Source organism: Oryzias melastigma, linkage group LG1 (assembly GCF_002922805.2).
Source record: "Oryzias melastigma strain HK-1 linkage group LG1, ASM292280v2, whole genome shotgun sequence".
In the NCBI taxonomy this organism is placed as follows: domain Eukaryota; kingdom Metazoa; phylum Chordata; class Actinopteri; order Beloniformes; family Adrianichthyidae; genus Oryzias; species Oryzias melastigma.
The window spans coordinates 5804479-5816443 of NC_050512.1; positions in this window are offsets into that span (position 1 = coordinate 5804479).

Consider the following 11965-nt stretch of genomic DNA (forward strand, 5'->3'; position numbering starts at 1 on the left):
CTTCTGTCAAAATGGAGAAACTCTCACATCAGGGAGGAGATTCTGGGACATTTCCTGTCTTCCATCACAATACTGTTTCCACATCTTGACCCAGATAACTAAAGCTGCATTCACATTGAACTCAATTCCTGCAGCAGGAGCGGCCAGTTTTAACGTTAAGTCAAATCTGAACTTTGGCAGAAAAGATGAGACGTGTCACTCAGTCTCAGCTTTGGCCCGTGACTAATTCAAAAACACAATCAGCGAGTGAAGTCCAAACCTAAAATGGAGGAGTATCTCATTGTTCTTGCACTGAACTCTATGATATTTTTCCCATTTTCATTAACATAATAATAAAAAGCGTACCTAGTTTATTCTTATTTTTATTTTTTTCCCCACCTGGGACAAATGTGCGACAGCAAGTTGTCAAACTGGGTCAGCGGCGGTCATTTAGATGTCATTTAGACGTCATTCAGATGCCAATCAGACATCATTCAGAGTGGCACAGACAATACTTTACACTGAGAGAGCCCCAACACTTAAAGTGTCACAGACACCCAGTAATCTAGATAAAATGAGATAAAATCATGGATGACCATGAGTGGATGGCCCATCGTTTAGAGGTTGATCTTGGATGATAGAAACAGTTTTTAACCAAGTGTCTTGAATGGGAGTCCAGTGATATAGACTAGTCAAAAGACACAGATTTATGAGGTGATGTTGTTAATAGAGCATAAAAAACAAAGGTGTTGCTTAATGAAAATGATTTTCTGTTCAGGGGCAATAATTAGAGCTTCTGTTTTGTTTTGCCAGTTGTTGGAAATAATTAATGGGGAACATATATAAATAAAATTAAGATTAAAAATGCATTTCTGAGTATTTCTTCATTCATATTGTTGTAAATCAGGAGCAAAAGAAAAAATTCAGTTTGAAAATTTGATATTATATTTGATAGTATTTCATTTTTTGAAATTACACGGCCAATATCTTCTTTTTTATGGGTTAAACTTCTGATTAAAGCTTAGAGTTATGACTCTCCAGTTGCTTGTCTGATGCTATCAATTCAGAAAAACCAACCAATTTTTAGCAGTCGTGTTTACAGCAAATCACTACTCCTGAAATACGTTTGTCACTTTAAATTATGTTCTGCAGGTTTTACAAAGAAAATTCAAAAGAACTCATGCAGCTTTTTACAATTCTGAGACAATTCTATCTTAAGGGATTACTATTAAATAACAAATAATCTGTAATGCAGTGCAGTTCATTGTAAACAAGCTGTTTAAGATTGTTTCTCTTGGTTTGCATGAGCTAAAGATGAAACCTCCTGGGTTGAGTCCTGCTGTGAATCAGATCACCAGACGAGCTCGGAGCAGCTCACAGAAACATCGGTCCAGTCCTACAGACATCTCTAACTGCCTTCTATTGCTCAAAGGGAATTTATCATTAAATAAGCAATAGATAACTCTCACCACGCCTTGCAGAGTGCAGCAAAGCTACAAGAGTCTGCTGCTGAGCTCCAAGAGGGGAATGCGGGGTGCCAGAGGAGCTCATTTGACCCTGAACGCCAGCTATCTTGTTAGCTCACTTTCAGCTCTGGGAATTGTGCTAATGAGATGAGCGGTACCAACACAGAGGAGCTGTTATTGCAACATGGAAGATCATTGCGCTCCCTAATCTCATATGCTTGTACAAACATCCAAATAATACATAATTAATGTTTTCGTTCCTCCCCAGCGTCAAATGCTGACAGGCGAAGAAATCTCTGGACACAACATTCTAGATCCTGTCTGACCCGATGGAGGTAGTTCAGAGTGGCTCCAAAAGTTCTTCAACATCTAACTTCAAGTCTACATCTGTAAAATGCTCACAGGACATCATTTACATGTTATAGAAATATCAGCTTTGTGGTATGTTTCTCATCAAAAACATTTTTTCAGCTTTTACAAGCTGAACCCCGTCCTCTATTTACATGTGTGCTTGAAGAGGGAGGAGACCGAGAGCAATGAGGGACATTTTTATTCCTGTTTCCTGGGACACTTTTTTCAAATGAAACCTAAAGTACAGCTTCCTCGTTGCTTCCTGTTCTTTCATTGTATTTAGAGTGCTTGCTTTTACATCTTCTGTGGACGTTTTTAAGTTTTGTGGGTGGGACCATTGGCACTGAGCAACCCCGCCCCCTTCCTGTCACCTATAACTGAGAGCCCTCTGTTTACACCATTGAGATATATAGAGATGGGCAAATCACTTGTGACATCAACCATAGAAAATGCTTTACCTCCAAATCCAACGAAATGAAGTCAATTCAGTCGCTATTTTCCTGCAGGGCGGTCTTCGCCATTTTGGAACCAGACGATGTTAGTAAGCAGTGATTGGTCTGAGTCATCATTTCTATGGCAACCATAGAAATATCATCGCTAATATGAAGTGAGCTTGCTGGGAAGCCACACCCCTTCCACTGAGAGCGGGCTTTGGAGAATCTGTCTATCAAAAATTTTGAATGTTGGCATTTGGGGCCAGCGGGCACCACATGCTCTTACTGAGGGATCTGATTGGCCAGTTTATAACTTGAATAACTTATGATAAAGAAAAAATATGAGAAAAAAATGAGGGTCAGCAAGATGTTAAGGGATAGCAGAGCAAGAATGATTATTATTAATATTTTGACTGAATACAAGTGGTTTATTTCTCAATAGAAGTCAATAGGATTTCAGCTTTCTCATGGTCTGGTGGTCCAAATGGTGCTTTTGTAGGTTCCCTCCTTCAGGTTGGACCAATGGGAGCCACACCTCCAGCACCACACCTGAAACAAATCAACAGAAAGACACACAAACAAAGATCCGCCAAACACTAAGAAGTCCCACTCTGACAAAAATACACAGAACATAAGAAAAACCATTGCCAAATACGGCCACAGCCGTAATCGGAAAAAAACAATGCTCCTGCAGCGGTAAATCTCTTCTGCCGATTTTTCCCTGACTCACTTTGAGTTTAGATTTTCTCTATAGGCATTCATGATATTTGTTATCCTTTTTTCTTTGTGGCTCTAGAAGTTAAATCCCAGTTGTAGGGGTACCGGTTCAATGCCTTGCTCTTTCAGAAACAGGATGTAAGGTCCTTTAGCAAAATGGTCAACCAATGATTACTTTCAGTGGGTTAAATTGTATAGCTGAAAGAAATGTGTGAGTGAAAGTTTAAAGAAGATGTTGCATGAAAAAGCACATTGGACATGGAGAAGGTGTGGATCGTTTGTTGTTTTTCTCTCCAAACCATAGAGGGAAATGATTCAGGCTGTGATTTATGACGCATAAATATCAATTGTCAAGCTCGAATTTTGAACTGAAAACTGCTTGTTGTAGTTTTTGCACTGTCTTAGAACGGTAAGATTCAAGCATAGTGATCTTTATTATATTCCCCCAAAATGCAGACAAGAGTAGTCAGATATTTGTAAATGGCCTTCAGAAGATTTCTTTCAATTATCTGGAGAACATGGGTATGTTCTGAAGTAACTTTCTGTTATTTTTACTGCTGCACAGGCCGTTATAGATTTAGCTTTCATGTATGATAAAAGTTAAAGTCCCATTAGTTGTCATGCAACTAGATGTGTGAAATTTGTTCTCAGTATTTGACCCATTTGCTGAGGAGTCATTTGGTGGTTTAACCCCCCAACCTAACCCCTTAATGCTGAGTGTCAAGCAGGGAGGCACTGGGTCCCATTTTTAGTCTTTGGTATGATTTAGCCTGGATTCAAACTCACGACCTTCCAGTGTCAGAGCGGACACTGCACCATAAGGCCACTGTGTTGCTGTTCTTCTCTTAAGTTCAAAAGAGGAACACAATGGTTGCCTTGGAAACGTGATGCTACCATGAGTCAACTTTAACATCGTCAAGTTCACTCTATATTCTTTCTCCCATATTAACTCTATTCCTCACATCAACCCAGCTATCTGTATTCAGACCTCGGAGGAACATAAAGGCCTTCACATCACAACACTGAATTCTTGTGTGATATTGATGAAAAGCTCCTCTCGGATGGCTTAACGATAGCTTCACCCTGCTTTGAAGAGGAGCTCAAAATCTTGTTTTTCTTTCCAGAGAACAGAGATAAGAAACTGTTCTCTGAGGACATGGTGGAGATCAGTGGTGCTTGCTCTCCTCTCTGTCAAGCTGGAAGGCATCCATAGGGTGAGACGTCTTGGTTAAAGATGGAAAAAAATATTGAAAAAGGAGGAAGAAGGACTGAAAACTCTGGACTTCAGGAGGGTCCAGATACAAAAGAGAAGCTGAAAGGTTTTATGATTTCTCAGACATAGAACAGCACACAGGTATCCTTCACTCTGAGCAAAAAGGGGTTCACTGTATATTTCCTCTTTATATACTTTGTAATAAAAGACGTAACCGTTTTTAAGTATATTCTGTCACTCTAAATTTTAAAAACTGCAGCCTAATGGGGACTTAAATCTTGTGGAAAACTTCAGATTTCTAGTTTACAGGTTTTGGCTGCAGATTCATCTGTTTATGTTGGAAGAGTTCCTCTAAACCTGCTGCGTTCCTCTGAGACCAATACCCTCTCAAATTACTATGACCACATAATCACAGGGATTGCCAGGAAACACTGTAACGGCACATCATTTTACTCTTAAACACACAAATGTAAAAATCTGGGTTATGGTTTTAGTATTAGTGTGAGGATCTAAAGTAAATCCATGGACCTGAGCTGTTGAGAGCCTGTATGAGGGGTTTCTGTGCGTGCGACCATGCAGGAAGTAATACATTTAACAGGACTTGGAGTCACTTCCATTTAAAAACATAGCAGAGCAGGAAAAAACCTTAAATCGTTAGCGTCACCACTCATGCTACAGTCCCCCATACAACTGTCCCTCCGCAATTGGCAGACATCAGCAGAACCTTCAAGATTTCATTCTGCCACTCAGTTGTATTGAAAATTGTTGGCATAGTCATGAATGTACAGCGGCAGTCTACGACCATCAGGCGTCAGGGATGATGTCATTACAAAATCGGGTGACAGGGTGGCTGGCAGCCTTTTCCTGTCGGTGACATTAAGTGTCACTGACAGCCAGTGACTTGGTATCCCTGGAGTATATGAAAAGTGAGCCATTCTGCACCACTGGTCATTCGTAACTCAGATTTTACATTATAATCATGTCAATTTATAATACACATTTTTAGACAACATGCCTCCCAAGAAAGCTCAGTTTTCTGTCCTCTTTGTATTCTTCTCAGCCTCAACCGCAATTCGTCACTGGACAAGTCTCTGAGTCGCCGTGGTGCTATCAACACCATGATAATTTTGGGCAGCATCAACCCCCATTTGGATCCACAGTAGCCGGGATCGCCAGACTGACGTTGATTTTTAACCATAGTATGTGGGACGGCAGCACAGGGGCAGGGGGGTGGCTGAAGGTTGGTAGTCTGAAATTAGCCGATCATCAGATGATTTTGGGGACCTTGGAGACCCTTCTATCAGTCAATTACTGTGCTCCTGCCTTCCTGACACCCGCCTGTCACTGGAATACCACCATTCAATTTCCAATTGTGTCCTGGTAGCCACTGGTCAATGTTAAAAAATCATTTGGGTGCTGCAAAATGTAAATTTTTTCTTTGAAACCTCAGCGGCCACCGCAAGGCGTGTAAAACGGAAAACCATGACTTTAGATTGCTACATGGTGGCTTTTTAGAATATGTGAACGCAGTCTGTTTGGAGACTTTTTCTGTTTTCTCCATCACGTAAACACCAGTGTGCACCTGAGAAAACTCATGACAAAAATCTAGAAAAAAAAGTATCACTTTTGCCTCCAAATACTCCACTTTATACAATAAATGTGCTCTGTTTGGGTTTTGGGTTTCCCCCAAATAACAAAATGGTTTTAACACTTGTGAGGTGCACACCTTAGTTCCTTTTTCAATTAACTTCACATTTTTAGACACATTTTACTGCAGAAGAAACACAATCTTTAGCTCGAAAACAAATTATTTTGCTTTTAAAGTCAATTTGTTTCTATTTCTTGAACTCCTTTTGACATGTTTTACTGTTTTAATTATTTTTTTCAGTTGAGTATATATATTTTTTGAGTTGATCTCGAATGTGGAACAGTTTTCCATCACAGTCATGTTTTTGTTGGCTGCTCCAAACCATTGTTTGTTTTGTGGGCATTGTTTTAAACCGTTTTGTACTTGCATTACATGTTAAGATGAACTCCTCTTTAACGGACCAGTGATGGAGTAAACTATGGATTGTGCACAGCTAACATCACACCGGACAGTTCTTCTCTTAGAAAAAGCTGAACTGTAGGCCCAGGACAAGGAGACATCAGAGGGGAAGAGGCGGCAGGGGAAGAAAATGGACTCAAAGGGCTGCTAAGAACAAACAGAAGACACCTGCAGAGAGGAGAGATGCAGGGAGTTGCTGTGATGATTCAACTCTCCTTCCAGAATAGTGAAGATAAGTCCTAACGGCTGCTCTCAGATCAGCAGGCAAGAAATAACCTGAAGGGTTGATGAAACCCCAAATCTTCAAAACACTTGAATCAAGTGTAGAAGTTTTAAAACAATGTCTGAAACCTCTTTCTATGCTGCCATCTAGTGGTCACACATGAAAACAAAGTTTTTCAGGTTCGAAAGGGTTGTGGAAATTGCATTACTTCATTTTAATGTAAAGGGAAATACAATTTTTCAATGTAATTTTCCTTGTTTCAATGTGTGCTATCTAATGGATGTTTTTTTTTACTCTAAAAAACAAAGTTTTTGGTTCATTTAGTACAAAAAATGTTATTGGGCTTGACTCTGGGTGTAGTCAATTTGATTTTGTACTTACCTGTACAATAACATATATCTGCTCATATTTTAACATTTCTGGCCATAAATGTTTACATATGTCATATATGTAGCTATATGAAAAGTTAAATGTATTTCTCATGTGTATCACTTAACTATACATGTTAATAAAATGTCAAAAATTAGTTGATTCAATTAAACTAACTTTTTTGAAATTTCCTTGTTTTTTCATTTTTTCTCTCTGTTTAGGTCATATGTATGATCATTCAATCTTTGTTTGCACTGTTTTCTGTAGCCTAATTGATTTTTTTCTGTTTTCGTCCCCCTAAACAGGGGGCATGAATCACTGCTGTCAGGGCAATAAACAAACTAATTAAAAAATATTCACTTCATAATTTTTAGATTGATTCAAAACTGATTTGGACATTAGACAATAATTATTAGACATAATTATTAGAAACAGCCTTGATTGTATTCATTTGTCCTAAAAAATGTACATCATATTTTTTTAATGATTCTTTGCTCCTGTTTTTGTATTAACTGCATCCTATCAGTTCTAAAAAGAAAAATTGGTGTTCACGACATGAACATTTTTTATTTGATTTAATTTATTCATTTAGGGAGTTTCGCTGGTTGTCAGAACAAGAAAAATTAAACTCAAAAAAATCTTTTTTCTTCCCTGATCAAATTGAATTGATTTTTTCCAAGTTAAATTACTTTTTAATTGCTTTTTTCAAGTGGTTTAAGTAAATAAAATGCTCAAACTCTGGATTACAGTTTAAATATCCTCTCTTGTGAAAAGAAAATACCAAATTAAAAGTTGAATCATAAAAAGGAAATTTTTATTGTAGAATAAACTCTTTTGCAAACGTAATGTTTTCTTTTTTTTACTACTAAAAGTTTACTTAAAGGGAAATAGCTGACATATTAAGCTATCTTAAAGAAAGTGTGTCTTTTATTGGTAAGACAATATCAGGTTTAAAATTGATATTTTTTTTCAATGCTTGAAAACTAATGCAAATTTAAGTGCTAAAAACATAATTGAATCTGTTGTTCACTCCAAACCTCCTCAATTAGTCCAAACTTATGGTCAGATCGATGACACGCCATGTTTTACGGTTTCAGGTCTGCATACTTGACCCACACCTGAGTCTGGATTGTGTCATCTCTACCCTTCAGAGCTTGTTTACCTTTTAGCTACCAAGATGCTGCTCCGTTCTGTTCTCCACCTGCATGTTTGGATTCCCAGCATTAGCAGCAGTTACCCTGCAGCCTTCTGCTTTCTTTTGCTTGTGAAATTTGAATCAGCAGCAGGCATTACATTTGGTAACACAAGCCTGCATTATAGCCCAGGTTTAACAAGTCTGTTGCCTCGCGGCTGCAGTTGGAGGGGCCCATGAACATTTGTGGAAAGGTTGTTTTTGTAGCATCTGTTCCTTATTATTAATGTGTGTGTTTGCAGTTGAAGAAGAATACGCTTACTGACAAACTAAAGTCAAAAAGTCCTTCACCTGATAAAAAAAATGTTCTTAATCTGGTATTTTGGAGATCTTACTGTGTCGGACATGATGGACAGACTGGGGCAGTGAATAACAAATGAACCACCTGTCTGCTCAACAACACATATCAGCCTATCATTTGATTTGATTTTAGGATTGGGCATGTTATACTTCAAAGGTTTGAATATTAGTTTGCCGTTTTATTTTTAAGCTTCTGTGAAATCAAATGAGATTTGAACAAATCACAAAAGCATTTACAACAGAGAGAGGTTCTGAAGGAATCTGTTCCCCAATTTATTCATAAAAACTTAGCATGACTGTTATCTTCTGATGAACATTTAGAGGATTTTACACACTAACTGTCTCCCATGTTTCATTCTTTATTAGAAAGAGAACCCACATTATGGAGCAGCTGCTGAAGGAGATTTAAGAAATGGCTTTAACCTTTCACCCACCTCCTCTTAAAGCACTATTTCTTTTTTTACGAGCGCTCTTTTCTTGTAAAAAAAAAAAAAGTTTTTTTTTTTTTTGCTAATTTGTAGCAGAACCACCTTATTCTTCTTTTCCTCTGTTGGGTTAACTTGTTTGATAAAATGGACAAAATCTGGACTAATGGAGGAGCAGAAATCAATTCACGAGCAGAGAAACGATCTTTTTGTCTGTCTATTTGCAGCAACTTTTCAAAACCTTCATTCTGCACAACAAAAGTTTGTAATCAGTTGCAATATATTCCACTAGTGAATTTGTCAATTCGTCAGTTGTAGATTTACTTATTTTGCATCTGAAACTTTTTATTTATTTGATTATGGTCTGGCTGTACAGTTTGCACAACAGGTACCAGAGAAACCAAAGAGGATGTAAAAACAAATATCCTAGATGTTGTAATTGGAAAAAGCACATTTCTGATTTAAGGCTGTCATCTACTGGTGAAATGCTGTTACTGAAGTAAGTCATTTCAGTTTATACAAGTGTTTTTAAATGGCATATTTTCATTGGAGTGGGTCTTTAATTGTATGTAATCAACTGAGATATGTTATCGCCAGTTTTTACTCACACTGATTTTTTTTAAAAGAAAAGATTAAATGTCAGTGTAAAGATTTTCATTCTTCCATCTCATATTTTTTAATAATTATTTTCTTTCAGTCAGTTACATTGCATTTTACTCTGATTACACTACATTCTGCCACAAACATTTTTTTTTTAAAGTGTGGAGTCCTTCTTGCTGTTTTACTGTCAAGTGTTTGAAGCTTCAGAGCAATTTCACTGTTGATCCCGTAGACAAAGATGTGACTTTTCTCAGCTAATTGTATAAGTTATACATTTCCCTTTTACAGTGTTAATGAAACTTCTATAAAATAAACTATATTCTATGTAGTTTTCCATATATCAGTGTTGTCCTTCTGGTTTGTGCTCCATAATTAAAAATGCTGTCTTCAAGCAGATTGATTACAATACAACAGTGTGTCCCACTCTGTTCAGAGAACAGCACAAACAGGCTCGAACCAGTGTAGAAAAAGAACTGAATAAGAATCTAAGTACATTTGAAAAAAGTGTCAACATTTATACTGAAGAGGTAACTTCTGGATGCTGGCCTTCAGTGAAGAAAAAGTCATACCTGACACTGGCTAAAAAAAGGAAAATATTGATATGAGCAAAGAACAAAGATGTTGCACAGAGGAATATTAGAAGAAAAGTGTTATGGACAGATAAATTGAAGTTTGAGAAGTCTGGATCATACAGAAGAACATTTGTGAGATGCTGAACAACTGAAAAGCTGCTGGAACAGTGCCTGATGCCATTTGTCAAGCATGGGGGAGGTAACGTAATGGTCTGGGGTTGCTTAAGGTGGGAGCTTTGTTCAGAGTAAATGAACTTTAAACTAGGAAGGCTATCACTCCAATTTGCAACACCATGCCATACCCTGTGATTGGAGTCAACATCATTCTACAACAGGACAAAGACCCAAAGGACGCATCCAAATTGTAAAAGAACTAGAGAAGAAGGAACAGGTAGCAGATATTCTATCTGCAATGGAGTGGCCCCTGCAGTTACCAGATCTAAACCCTAATTGATCTGTTATGGTAGCAGATTGGCTTTATGGTACAAAAGAAGTGCCCATCCGGCCAAATTCAACTTGTGGGAGGGGCTTCTAGAAGAGTGGGGGTAAAACTTCTCCAGATTACCTCAACAAACCATTGATTGTACATAGAAAAGTGGACTGAGCAAGTGAGACATCACCCAAAGAAAATGACTAACTTCCGGTTCCAATCCAATGAAGTCAGTTCAGTCACCATTTTTCCGCATTATGTCCATCACTATGCTGGAACCAGACGTCCTTAATAAGCTGAGATTGGTCCATGTTGATCTTGGTCTACATTTCCATGACAACCAGTCCCGTCAATAAAGCATGCTAGAAGGTCAAACGAAAGCAGGCTCAGGAGAATCTATCAATCAAATGTTCGATGCAAGGCCAACTTTTATTGAGGCATCTGATTGGTCAGTTAATAAAATGAATAACTTGTGTTCAACAAAAATATAATTAAAAGAATAGAATTAGCAAGAACTTGATAAAAATATAGCACTGTAAGTTATTCAGACAAATAAAATAGCTGGGTAATAACTATATTTCTATATAGAGATCTATGAGATCTTGGCTCCTAGGGACCAGCGGGTACTTCCTGTTTGGAATGCGAGGAGGGGGATCATTCAGTCTAGATCTCTATAGTAAATACAACAAACTAAAAGCTAGAATGCCAAAGGTCTGCGATGCTACAAGAGGAGGATTCGTTAATGAAAGCAAGATTTTAAGGAAAAAAATACTTAAAATAAATATAACTATTTATAACCTTGTCAATGTCTAGAGTAAATTTTCTTTTCCTCATACAACCATAGACTTAATATATAATTAGACGAATCATCTCTGACATGAACGGGCGACATCTGGAGTCTGACGCTGTCATTGGGATCAGAGAGAACGTCCAGCAGCTGCACACTCTTCAACCCATCCCTAAACTTTATTTCTCTTCCATTTCTTACTGAATTTGTTTCCAGTAGATAGAAATGTACTCTTTATGATCATTTATTAGGTTCCTTAAATATAAAAACAGACAGTAGTGTCATAGATGATGCTTTCTAACCATGACATGTTTAAAGAGGTCCCTACTTTGAATAAAGGGAAACCAATTCTGAATGTTCAATGATTAATGTTTGTTGTGTTTTGAATCCTTTCATCTGTTTCGTAAATAAACTTTGTACAGATCTGACTTTGACTCACATTTCCCTTTGTCTTACCTGTATGCTGAAACATTGTGAATAAACACACAATACTAAAGGTTTAAAAATAATTTATAATTCATCAGTAAGTAAAACATTAGAAATATTCAGTCATAACTAAGGTCTCACATAACTAACATAGCAACATTTATTTAAACAAACAAAAAAAAAAAAATACACCAGACGCTGGCCAAGCGTCTGGCGGGTTTAAACCATTATATATTAAGTCTATGGGGCAGATATTGTGGAGGATGGCACAAGCTGTGACAACCTACAATATATAAATTAAATATATAAATTAATAGAAATATATTCCAAAAAATATAAAATGCTTCTATGTGTTCACTTCCGTGAGGTACAAAGGTGTGATGCACCTCCAGCACTTGCAGGAAGATGCCTCTGAATCTTGTCTTCATCATTCC